At 36.1% G+C, this 13,362-nt stretch overlaps 2 pseudogenes; one reads left to right on the top strand and one right to left on the bottom strand.

The window, feature by feature from the left end:
* The first annotated feature begins 3,510 nt into the window (after positions 1-3,510).
* Positions 3,511-7,370, top strand: LOC120183336 (annotated as a pseudogene).
* A 384-nt stretch (positions 7,371-7,754) lies between these two features.
* On the bottom strand, positions 7,755-12,408 carry LOC120183335 (annotated as a pseudogene).
* Between the last annotated feature and the right edge of the window lie 954 nt (positions 12,409-13,362).

The raw sequence follows: 13,362 nt of genomic DNA, 5'->3' as shown, positions 1-13,362 counted from the left end.
CATATTGGAGGAGGATAGATTATATGTATCATTTGCACCGCATCCACCGCAGGGGTGGATGCACTAATCCCTTAGGGGTTAAGTGCATTCCCATTATTTAGTAAAAAAAGGTGAAATTTTGTTTAATACGTTAAGGAAAAATAGAAAATAAAATTTTTTGCATACCTGTTATTTTTAAGAAATTGATATTAAAATTTTAGATCCTATTCTTAAATTTCTGAATTCGTTACTGTATTGAATTCGTTACTGTATGTAGCAATTTGAATGTTAACATTGACTTTGTTGCTTAAATTGCATCTCTCTTGAGAACTTTAATCTTTAATAATTAGAGGTCTATTTCTTGCCGTTGATGGGCACAACCTTTGTTCTAAAAGAAAAGGCATTTATAAATATATATTTTGTTAAAGGCCCTCTATTTATACTTTCTCATCATTAGTCCTGGTCATAATTGTAAAAAATATATTATTTAGAATTTCATTTTCAGTTATATAGTATGTTGATCGAATTTATTATACCTTAAAAAAATCCAAGCTTGAATCTCAGTTTAGTCCAAAGACTCAAAAATTTTAAAATATATTTTATTTTATTTTATTTTAAAACTCTTGGAGTTTAAAATTTTTAAGTTCGACTTGAAATTAAATGGAAGTTTGTAAAAACTTGAAATGAAAAAAAAAATTAAACTTAACTCGATTGGTGCTTCAAATTTGAATTTGAATCTTAAATATATGATAATTTTATATTGAATTTTTTAAAATTATTATAGAAATATTAATATTATTAAAAAATTATTTTATTAAAAATGAAAATTTAATATATTATATTTCTAAGTTGGTCGTTAGTTTTTAAGAGAGTATCAAATAATTTATTTTGATTTTTTAAGAATTTGAGTCGTTTAAACCCTAATCAAGTTTATTTAAATAAGTATTTATTAAATTTTGACGGGATGAATAACTCACAATCTATATATATATATATATTTTATTCGAAACCCTATTTCTATCAGTGTGTTCCAGCCTTGGGAGTTGGAATGGAAAGTTTCCGTATAGTGGTTGACCTATGAATGATAAAGAGAAACGGGACTCTCATCGTCATCTTCGTCATCAATTCCCACGTGTTGGTATCCCCACCGTTGGTCGAAAGTGGGATTCAAAGGGGGGTCCCGCACCTTCACCTCTTCCGTAATTATCCCCCCACCAAACCCCTATTCTCATTCCTCCTCCATTTTCCCGTAAATGACATAACAACCCATCTTTTTTGATAAAATGATGAAGAGTTTGATGTTTTAAATAAAATTTTGAATTTGATCGTTATAAGTAGGAAGAAGAAGAAGAAAAAACATGCTAATATTCCCTCGAACGTGATTAATATTCACTCAAATACTACTGTATATTGGGTGTCATATGTTCCCTCTCCTTTATAAAATAATTAATATATAAATTCTCAAACGTGATTTTAAATACCATAATAATTATAGTATGGTCAAGTTAACATTCAATCAATTATTTATTTATTTATATATATCCACTTATTTTATCCTACAAACTTAGATGAAAGATCTTTCTTTGAATACTTTCGAAATGGATTAAGATTTAATATTTTAAAAGATTTAATACTTATACGAATATGTTTAAAAGATGCAATCCATATTTAAGAATTCAGAAGATAAATAAATAAAAAATAATACTAATAGATTGACTTAATAAAAAAATATGGGCATGAATTTTACTTCGAAAAATAATTTTGTGCTTAAGGATTTTTTCGTTAAAAATTGACGTCTAAAGTTTCTAAAGGTATACATTTAGGTGTCTGTCGTTAAAAATCGTTGTTAAATGACACATGTCAAATTCTGATAATTTTAAAAATTTAGTTAAACAAAAATATTAGAAAAAACCCAACACCCAGCAGAACCCCCCACCACGTGCCTTCTCCCTCCCCCACTTCTCCCTTTTATGCCAATCGACGGTGACTATCACCGCCACTATCATCGGTACGGCTTCGACCTCCGATCAAAATTCCTGTGACCTTTTGCCATAATCTGCTCGTGGAGATACGTTCAAATTTTCGTCGGATTTTAAGTCATCGTCACCATTTTTCGTATATTTCAACCGATATCGACATCCATATGCCACCCTGTCACCACCATTCGAACCACCGTCTAATTTCGCTAAAAACTCATCATCTCCGTCGCTCCGTCGGTATTCCACCATGGTAACAGATTGAAATGAGATATTTTAATTTTTTTTTCATTTTTGTATAATTTCATTAAAAGTTTAGGGGTTCTTTTGTAAAAAAATTAAGATTTTTATTAAAATATACTATTTTATTATTTAAATTTTTTAAAAAATATAACAGTAGACGGCTAATAGATTAAGTTTAAGGGTTCTTTTATAAATAAATTAAGTTCATACATTTATTTTTGTATCATCCTAATAGAATTATATTAAAAAAATTTGAAAAGCCCCGGTCAAAGGGGCACTGGCGGGCTCCAATCACTGATTGAGCCTTCTCTAAGGTCTATAAAGTTTTTGTGTTTTTGCTCCTAGTAAAATACAATGCTGTTCCACTGTGAGCTCCAAACCCATTAAACTATTGGAGAGTGCTTGTAATATCAAGGATGTCTTTGAATGAAACAGTGCCATACAAATTTAGGGTTTTTCTTTTTTGCTTATTGGCTCCTCACAACTAGATTCACGTGTTTGCTTAGAGAGAACTGTTGGTGCAAAGTGACCAAAAAGAAACCCCCTTCTTTTCACTTTTGGGGTATGGGGAGGGGGGCTTTGTTGTCATTGTCATGGAACGAGCTAGGGTTTCAGCCCTTCTCAGCAGCCAAAGTCCAAAAATTCTACTGTTTTCCCAGAAGGGTCTACAGCTTCATCCTAATAAAATACACCATAAAATACATATTTGCTGCCACAATTAGTTCATGTGGGTCATTTAACTATTTATTTTAAAATCATACTTATTGTTGCGTTTTTATTCTATTTTTTATCACCCACCTGTAAACATAATAAAATTGTTAATGTTTTAATGATGACATGATATAATCTTATGATGATATATCAATATCACTGTTAATTTTTTAATGTTGGGCGATCAAAAATTAATCAAACGTAACATTAAATATGATTTTTTAAAATAATTTAGTGACTAAAATGAAACCGTAAGAATAGATGAGTGCCTAAATTATATTTTAAAAGTTAAAATAATCATTAAATTATATATATTATCAAAATTTATAAATAATATCAAATTATCAAATTATTACGCGTATTACATTAAAACATTGATCATCTTATAACAGTTTTGATAATTTATCAATTACTTTTTACCTTTTGAAAGTAAGTGACCAAAATGAACTCTGCTGTACTTTCCCTTGTCTTTTCATTTTACTTTTTCATGCCCATTTTTTTTTGTTTGAGTGAGCTCATAGTACCAGTGTGAAGCACTTTCATTTTTTCGGTAGGCAAATGCACTCGTTTGCTTAAAACTCGTGAGCTTTTTTCAGATAATAATAAGTTTTCTTTTGAGCATACGTTGTTGAATGAAGAAGGAATCTTGGTAAGAAAATTGCTGCATTTTTTTATCGTTAGATCTATGTTTGGGGCCCAGAGTTGTTGCAGCTGATTTTCAGTCATTAAATGCATTAGCTTAGCTCTCATTCTGTGTTGCTAAAGATTGTTACTTGTTGAAACTCGGTATCTTCCATCATTAATTCCTTCTGCAACCAGAATCATCACTTTTAAGCCTTGGACTTGGTCAAAATGTGCTCTTTTTGCTGTGTTATTCATCACACTTTGAGGATTCCCTGTAATATTCGATGATATTACCTTGTTACTTTATGTGAAGGGGTTGTCCTTTTGAGGTTGTATTTTGTGTTTAACGCCAATTGCTTGTCTGAAATTAAGGTTGTTGTATGAAAATCTGTGCGCATTAGGGAGTATTTCTTGTTTTTAAGTAACTTGGGATTTGATAGGGGTGGATATGAAGAAGATCTTTATGTTTTTGGTGTTGTTCCTATATTTCCTTTCTGCCATGGGGCAACTTCCCTCACAGGACATTATGGCATTGCTTGAATTCAAGAAGGGTATAAAGAATGATCCTACGGGATATGTCCTTGATTCGTGGAATGAGGAGTCGATCGATTTCAATGGCTGCCCTTCTTCATGGAATGGGATTGTCTGTAATGGTGGGAATGTTGCTGTTGTTGTCCTTGAAAACTTAGGTCTCTCTATTGATGCAGACTTGAGTGTTTTATCGAACCTCACGAAGCTGGTGAAACTGTCGTTATCGAACAACTCTATTGCCGGAGTCATTCCAGAAAATATTGGCGACTTCAAAGTCTCGAGTTTTGGATGTGTCGGATAATCTCTTTTCCTCAGCTTTACCACGGGCATTGGTAAGCTGGAGGGCTTGAGGAATCTTTCACTGGCAGGGAATAACTTCTCTGGCTCTATTCCGCACAAAATTTCAGGGCTTGCTTCAATCCAATCTTTGGACTTGAGTCGAAATTCCCTGTCCGGTACACTGCCGACCTCATTAACTGAACTGAATGAGCTGCTTTATCTAAATCTATCTTTCAACCAGTTTACCAAAAGCATACCGAAAGGGTTCGAGCTCATTTCCAGTCTTCAGGTGCTTGACTTGCGAGGGAATATGCTGGATGGCAGCTTGTCCGGGAATTTTTCCTTCTATCAAATGGCAGCCATGTTGATTTCAGTATGAATGCTGCAAAGCTCTACTCCACAGAAGTTGCTACCAGGCATTTCCGAGAGTATCAAGTTTTTAAATCTCAGCCACAACCAACTTACGGGGTCATTGGTTGGAGAAGCCGAACTTCAGTTGTCGGAAGTTTGAAGGTGTTGGACCTAAGCTATAATCAGCTGTCCGGAGAATTGCCCGGATTTAACTTCGCTTATGATCTTCAGGTCCTCAAGCTCAGCAACAACAGATTTACAGGCTTCATTCCTAATGTTTTACTGAAAGGAGATTCTCTGCTTTTAACCGAGCTCGATTAAGTTGGAACAACCTTACAGGTAGTTTTTTTTTCTCTAACCGTGACATGCTTGAATTCCTTTCGATTTATGTATTGTGCTTATTAGTTGTTTGTCTCATTGTATGCATTCTACTATTCCTCATACTTCCTGGTTCATCTTCCAGGGCCGATATCCATGATCATGTCGACAAATCTGCAGACACTCAATCTTTCTTCAAACGGGATCACGGGGGAACTTCCGTTACTGACTGGAAGTTGTGTGACTTGATCTATCAAATAACAAATTAGAAGGAAATTTAACCCGAATCTCGAAGTGGGGAATATCGAATACCTTGATCTTAGCCAGAATCGTTTGACAGGGTCGATTCCCGAGTTGACCCCTCAGTTTTTGCGATTAAATCATCTCAACCTTTCACATAATTCACTAACTAGCTCGCTACCTAAAGTGATACTGCAATACCCGAAGCTTAGAGTCCTTGATCTCGGTTTCAACCAATTAGATGGACCTTTTTTAAACGACCTACTGAACTTGGATACTTGGAAGAACTTCATGTTGAGGACAATTTGTTTACCGGTGCTATTAAGTTCACTCCTTTGAGAGATTCCAACCTCCATGTTCTTGATCTCTCTCATAATCGGCTTAACGGTTATTTTCCCAACCAAGTTGGGTCATTGACTGAACTTGAAGTGCTCAATCTTGCAGGCAATAACATAGCAGGTTATCTGCCTACTTCCTTGGCTGACATGAACTCTCTAAGCTCGTTAGATATATCCCAGAATAATTTTACTGGATCTCTACCTAACAACATCCCTAACGGCCTTCGAAGCTTAATGTTTCCCACAACGATCTCTCTGGAGTTGTCCGGAAAGCCTGAGGAAGTTCCCTACTTCTTCCTCTTCCCTGGAAATTCTAAGTTGTATTTGCCGAGCAGGCCTTCTGGATCGAACAATGGCTCCGCTGAATCGAAGAAGAAACCGATCAACACAATTGTGAAATGGGTGGTTGGGGTGTCGTGTGTGGTGCTCTTATCATTCTCATCTTGCTTGCTATATGCAACATTATATCCGTATATCAATAAGAACTCCGAAGCAAGTTACAAGTAAAGATGTCAGCAAGCGACACCTAGAAACCCTTCTAGTGTTGTCAGAACGAGAGTGGGGGTCCCACTGTGTTTCAGCAGTCGATATCGAGTCTTCGCGGAAAGGATCGTCATCCGAAATTATCAATCCAGGTGAGAAAATGGTGGCAGTTCCCGGCTACTCTCCTATGATGACCAGCCATTTATCTTGGTCACCAGAGTCCGGAGATTCATTGACAGCCGAGCACCTTGCAAGACTGGATGTAAGATCACCGGTCCAGCTTGTCGGTGAGCTGCATTTTCTCGATGATACGATCACGTTGACACCCGAGGAACTGTCACGGGCTCCGGCAGAAGTTTTGGGAAGGAGCAGTCATGGGACTTCATACAGGGCAACACTGGATAATGGATTATTCTTGACTGTGAAGTGGCTTCGAGAAGGGGTGGCGAAGCAGAGAAAAGAATTCGCCAAGGAGGCTAAGAATTCACGAATATTCGGCACCCAAACGTGGTCGGTTTGAGAGGCTACTATTGGGGACCTACTCAACACGAAAAGCTGATTCTTTCAGATTATATCTCACCTGGAAGTCTTGCAAGCTTTTTTTATGGTAAAAACTTGGAGAAATGTTCTTTTTAATTATCTTTTACTGATATGATATTATGGTTTGGCCAACTTTCAATCGTTCCTAATCAATCTCATCTAATTTTTCAGATCGACCGGGAAGAAAAGGTTCCGCCTTTGGCATGGACACAGAGGCTGAAGATAGCAGTCGACGTGGCACGGGGACTAAACTATCTCCATTTCGACGGGCTGTGCCACATGGTAACCTAAAAGCGACCAACATACTATTAGACGGGCTGATCTTAATGCTCGCGTTGCCGACTACTGCCTACATCGTCTTATGACACAAGCTGGAATATGGAACAAGTTAGATGCTGGTCTCCTGGGATATCAGGCGCCGGAGTTGGCTGATACCAAAAAACCATTGCTTTCCTAAGTCTGATGTCTATGCATTTGGAGTGATTTTGCTGGAGCTTTTAACTGGCAAATGTGGGGGTGATGTAATTCAGGGGAGGAAGAAGGGATGGTTTGATAGAATGGATTCGATTGAAGCTGGCAGAAGGCAGTGGCTCGGATTGCTTTGATTCTGCATTGGCTCAAGAGATGGAGAATCCAGGAGCGAGGAGGGAATGAAGGAGGTTCTTGGAATAGGATGAGATGCGTCCGATCTGTTTCGGAGAGGCCAGGTATCAAGTCCATTTATGAAGATCTTTCATCATTGGCCTCCCCGTTTTGAGACGTGCAATATCGTTCTACCTTAATTATGCATTCACAATTTGTCGTAAAACGAAGCACATATGGAATGAATACAAGCCTTCAGACATCCTTTTCGAATACAAGGAAGATATAAGATATATTAGGTTATTGGAAGTTTAAACCAAATTATGAGCTTGGTAAAAAATTTGGTCCAGTTTCTATATATTTATAAATAAAATTTGGTTCATTGTTGACGAATAAAATTTAAATCCAAAAACAAGGACAACAATCAACACAATCACATTCTGGAAATTCTCCCCTCTTTTGCGGGCCATAATCATAGAAAGGCAAGACTAAAATTGCAGAGACAAGTGGTAGCATATCTTGCTTTTAAGAAACAAACTATTTTAACTTGTATCCATGTAGTACACATTTCCACAAACAATGGTGAAAGGGTTCAAAGATTAATGACATTCTGGCTCTTCCGAATTAGTTTTATAATATTTCGATTGTCTAACGTAACAAAACTTTCGACAACCGAATCTAGGAGATTCATAGATTCCTTACCTCAATTTAATTCTACAAAACAATTTGCATAGGCTGAGGATTGGTCTCTGATAAACTCCTTTCAAATCTGGGTGTATATTACTGTACAAACAACAAATCTCAACTGGATTCAGCCCCAAACCTTTGTGCTAAGAACTCATCTAGTTGACCCCAGTTTGGGGTAACAGAATTATTTGAATTATCACACGGCAAAGACCGAATGCATCCAAGAATGTGTGTAACATCGCGATGCAGTCTGTCATGAAAATGAATCCTATTATACAAGACAAACCAAATATTGTATTTCAATTCATGTCAAAATTTGAAACAAAGTACAATACCTATCTTTTGCCTGAGGTGTGCTGATCTCTAAGCGTGAAAATGCTTTCGAATTTGTGAATGGAAGATTACAACAACTTGCCTGTGGAGGATAAAGCAATTTAAGGGAACAATCCTATTTCATCAATTAACCATCCATTTTCAACATTCATAAAGTAATAAAAAAACTAGGGTTTCCTGATGCAAATATCAATGATTCTAAGTGTAACGAAATGTCATTAAAGGGGAAAAGAAAGCGTTAATGGATGGGACAAGCAGAAATTCGCTTGTTTTTATCAAGGACAACAGGTTCCCTTCTCGTAAATATTTACAGGCAACATTATACCTACATCTTGAATCATGAAGCGAAATCAAGCCTTCAATAAGCACAAGGAATATAAATGAATCTATAGGTCCATTCAAAATTCATAAAAACGTTTCTCTAAACAGTTTGCTATATATGATAATAGTGGTTATAATTGTAAGACAATTTTATCATGTCATAATGAAACAAACCATCCGGTAACTAAATTAGGAGTTGAATTTGCCTCACCTGAAAATTGCTTGAACATCTACTTCATGCAATGTTCGAGATAGAACACGTTGGAGGAACCCAACTTCCTGTAAATGAATGTTCGCCCATCAGAACAATTCATCAATCGCAATTCAAGTCAAATGTACAAAATAAGTGAACTATTTACACTTGAACAAAAAGCCTAATGGCATAGTTTGGGGTGTCATTTAGGAATTCTACTCCCAGGTTTTTTGCATGACTCTTCACTAATAAAGTGCTTTTTCTAAACTGAATCCGTCAGAGACAACCAAAAGGGGTTAAACAAGGTAAGAACCCTGGAATCGAATTAAAACATTGTAGCTACCTTAGTAAGGGACTTGGCAATTGACTGGGCTGTAGGTCAGCATCTTCTGACCTATTCCAGCTCTCAACAATCTGGGGTAGTCCACGCAGATGAACCAACAACCTCTCTCATTATTTGAACAAGCTTTGAATGTATTTCATCCCGGTGAACTCTATAATCCTGAATTTAGAGAAATGAGAATCAAGCAGGACAGGTAAATGGGACATTGTATGTGTATCACTGAATACTTGTCGGTAAAAGGAAGACTTCCAAGCATAAAACAATATAGCCACATGTCCAAATATTTTTCTAAATATAACTACATCCTTCACATTCAAATTCAAAGGTTCCTTGGCCTCCATATATATGTTTGTGTGTATAAAGTTTCTCTAGTTGTGGTCGCCTTCAAATTCCTAGAGTTTTAGAAAACCACTGGGTGATTATGCAGGTTTACATATCAATCCGCAATCCTTCAGTTTATTTTTCTTCACTATATGTTGAACTTGCCACCACTGCATTAAATTTTAGCAAATGAATAGTCTTATTTTAATCTGTTGTTATGTTTTTTTTAAAGACCTGCTAGCAAACATAGTTTAGTAACTATGAGTCAGCGTCAAAGATATCTACATCATGATAAACTCTAAAATCAAATATATGGAAAACAATCATATTAGTTATCAAGAAAATATTGTATCCATTCTCCCATTTTTAGACTCAGAACTGCAAGATAAATCTGTATCTGACTTGCATTAAATGTTTTCTTCTTCATTATATTTGGGGTGAGAAGTACCCACATTCCTATATATGTGCCGGACATGACAACTTCTTGAAAATGAAAGTTGGAGTATGAAAGTTAATTCCATACAGTAAATTAATTACTCTAGACTTAAATTTCACCATATATACTCAATGTGAAAGAAAATGACAATGCCACAAGCAGACAATAGACAATAAAAAACCACAAAATGCTCTGCCAGAAACCTTTAAAATGAAAAACACAAATAAGGAAGAAAGATAAAGGAAAAGGTGAAATGCTTCAAAATGAAATAAGTGAAGAAGTCTTATACCTGTGCAACTCGATCAAACTCCAACAGCAACAGTGATTTCCGAGGTTCAGGAACTTTCAGGAACAGGATTTGCTTCAATTCTTAGGCCAGAAACAAAGCAGACATCAATTAATCAGCAACATAAAAATTTTCAATAATGAACTCAGAATGTAATAGATTTAAGGATGCTACAAAGAAGGGAAAAAAATGAAACAGACAAGCGGAAAAAAAATAGAACACGAGTATTCGATATTCAAACAAAGAAAATAATGTAATTAAGCTTACTCCAACATCCTCTCCATTCAAGGAAATCGATGCCCTGGCTTTTGCTTTCAACAATATAACTGCATCTTTATGCCCAGCATCATGTATTGAAATTTTCAATAATGAACTCAGAATGTAAGATTTAAGGATGCTACAAAGAAGGGAAAAAAATGAAACAGACAAGCGGAAAAAAAATAGAACACGAGTATTCGATATTCAAACAAAGAAAATAATGTAATTAAGCTTACTCCAACATCCTCTCCATTCAAGGAAATCGATGCCCTGGCTTTTGCTTTCAACAATATAACTGCATCTTTATGCCCAGCATCATGTATTGAAGCACGCATAAATTCTGCGGAAAGAATACTGCCAAAAGGAGTACAAAATGTTGGTGATATTACAAACTAATGAATCGTTTCAAAAGAAGAAAGTTTGTGAATAATATTTCCTGTCATTAATGTCATCGCACTTTGTGGGGGAAATACCTGTTTATGGAATCTATAGAAGCAACTACATGATCTCGAAGGTGACGAAAGCAATGTAAACCTGTAAGTCATCCCCATCCTATGAAAAGGAACAATTTCTAAGCTCACAAAAATTTTAATTCCAATCAACATATGGCTAATGAAATTGCAAGAGCTACTTAATTAAACAATGTGGATCTGGCAAAAATAAAGAAAGAACAAAGGCAGGAAATCTAGCTATAAAGTGGCAAAACTTTACAATCGATTCAACAACTTAATCTATGAGGCAGGCAATGGAACATAGTTTTTTTCCACAAAAAAGATATAATAATAAAGAAGTTTATCTCATGGATAGATGAATATATACCAGCAAGTGGTGCAGATCATCGATAATATCCAAAGCCCCAGCACACTCTGCAGATGCAACAAGCTGCATCCGATAAAACTAAATCAAATTCATATAGAAGCATTAACAAAAGTAGCTTCTTGGCGAATTACAGAGAAAAGAGAGAAGTGGAAATTAAGAAGCTGACCAATTAAGAGTGGATAATGCTTGGTTTACAGATAGAATAAGCTTCAATTTATGTAGGAGAGCCAGCAGATGGTTCTATTGCATTCAACTCCTGTGTCTGGCCGAGCAGGTCACCAAATCAGTGTCAACCACCGAATAGTTTCCTTCAAATCACGAATCCGGTTGCATCCTTCCACAATCTTAACATTCAAGTCCTCCAACTGCCCTTGCGCTTCGAAGAAAGAATTGGACCGCAAAGAAATCTCCTTCACCAAATGGACCTCACAACGTCCAAGTAATAGGTTAATTTCCTGAAGCATAATGTTCTCAGAAACATCGTTGAATGGGCAGGCTGCTCGAAAGGTACCTCCATCTTCGAGAGCGAAATCTTCCTTAAAATAAAGGGCAGGTACCTCCCTTAAACAAGCTACGAGGGCTTCCCCAATGTTATCGACGTCGAATGTTTGCTCCCTGGTGATGTGATTCCGAATGTCCTCAAATCGATGGTAAGAATCAGAGATGGAATTAACGTATGATTTGAAATCGGATCGGGCGAGGTCAGATGTCGCTTTGTTGGACGTTAAGGGTGCGAATTCGGGCGGCGCGACCGACCACCAACCACCCCAAGAAGCTTCCAATTTGCCAGCATAGGTCGTTAAGGACGGAAGAGAGCGTTCCACCCGAATCGGCGACGGAAAATGAAGAGGTACGACCAACCGACGACGACCTTCCCGGGGGAGGCTGTGAATCCATTTTCAAAATCTACAAACCATCAAACAGATAAAATTTGTGGGAAAAGGAAAGCTATTTGTTTCAAATAATTTAAAAAGAAGAAGAATGTTTAGAATGGATCTTGAAAGAATTTGTCGTAACGGAAATGCGTGTTTGGTTCTGTAATTAAGTGTAATTTGGATCTGAAAAGAAGGGGGGATTTGAAGCGCCATAGAATATAAAGATTGAGATCAGATCAAGATTCAAGTGGAGAAGATGGTACCGTACTGGGCCCCCATTGCCCATTGAACGAAACAAAGCGTACCAAGAAGCCCCACTTCTGCATCCGACCCACCACTGCCTCAATTCTTCTTCCTTTCTAAAGAGCGGACTTTCCCAAATTATGATATTTATTAACACGTGAATTGCCATTACGTTCAATACGATGTCTACAGTGCATCAACACATTAAAGATCATATTTATTGTATCTGTAATAAAATATGTTAATAGAATTTATAAAAATATTTTAGTCATCATTTTATCCTAATCATCTTATGACATTATTCCCTTCTTTAGTAAAATCTCTTTCTTACAATTTTTTCCAAAAACTTTTTCAAATGAACATCTATATCATTCTTAAAATATTTGTCATATCTGATTTGACGTTTCAATTTGTTGCTTTCCATTCAAGCCAAAAAAAAAAGATCACAGCAGGTACCATCTCTGCAATTGAACATCGACACCTATGAATGTAATCGATATATGGAACATGAGTACTTGAAAAAGGATCAAAGAAATATAGCATGAAGGCAATGCATATTAGTAATACAGGTACTTGCATGTATCATCCTGCTTTTTACATTTTTTATATTGTATATTCATATTATATATTCAAATAAGTTTTTAAAGGGTCGATTCATCTAAATCATATTTGATCAAATTTAATGTGAATAAAAAACGGATTCAAATTTTAAAATAGATATGTAATTTTAGATTTAGATGATATTAAAAATTATAACTATCGGACCAACGTCATCTTAATGGGACCGAGGCTCGAGTGTGGAGCGTGTGGTATATTAGCCAAGAGAGAACAAGATGTCAAAGACATCCCCATCAAACTCCTAACATAAGTGTAAACATACATTCATCAACTACCAGACACAACAAATATGCATTCAACTCGAAAACCAGAAAAGATGCAACTCACAGTCGGACAGAAGAAAAAAGGGCATTCCACTTGTACCCAAAAATGCCAAACACGATAAGATTACGCAACACAGGTCTAAAAACACGATGTAAACATGATACGAACAC

The sequence above is a fragment of the Hibiscus syriacus genome, unplaced genomic scaffold (genome assembly GCF_006381635.1).
Source record: "Hibiscus syriacus cultivar Baekdansim isolate YM2019G1 unplaced genomic scaffold, ASM638163v2 tig00112758_pilon, whole genome shotgun sequence".
NCBI classification, from domain to species: domain Eukaryota; kingdom Viridiplantae; phylum Streptophyta; class Magnoliopsida; order Malvales; family Malvaceae; genus Hibiscus; species Hibiscus syriacus.
This window is presented reverse-complemented; position numbering and strand designations above follow the sequence as displayed.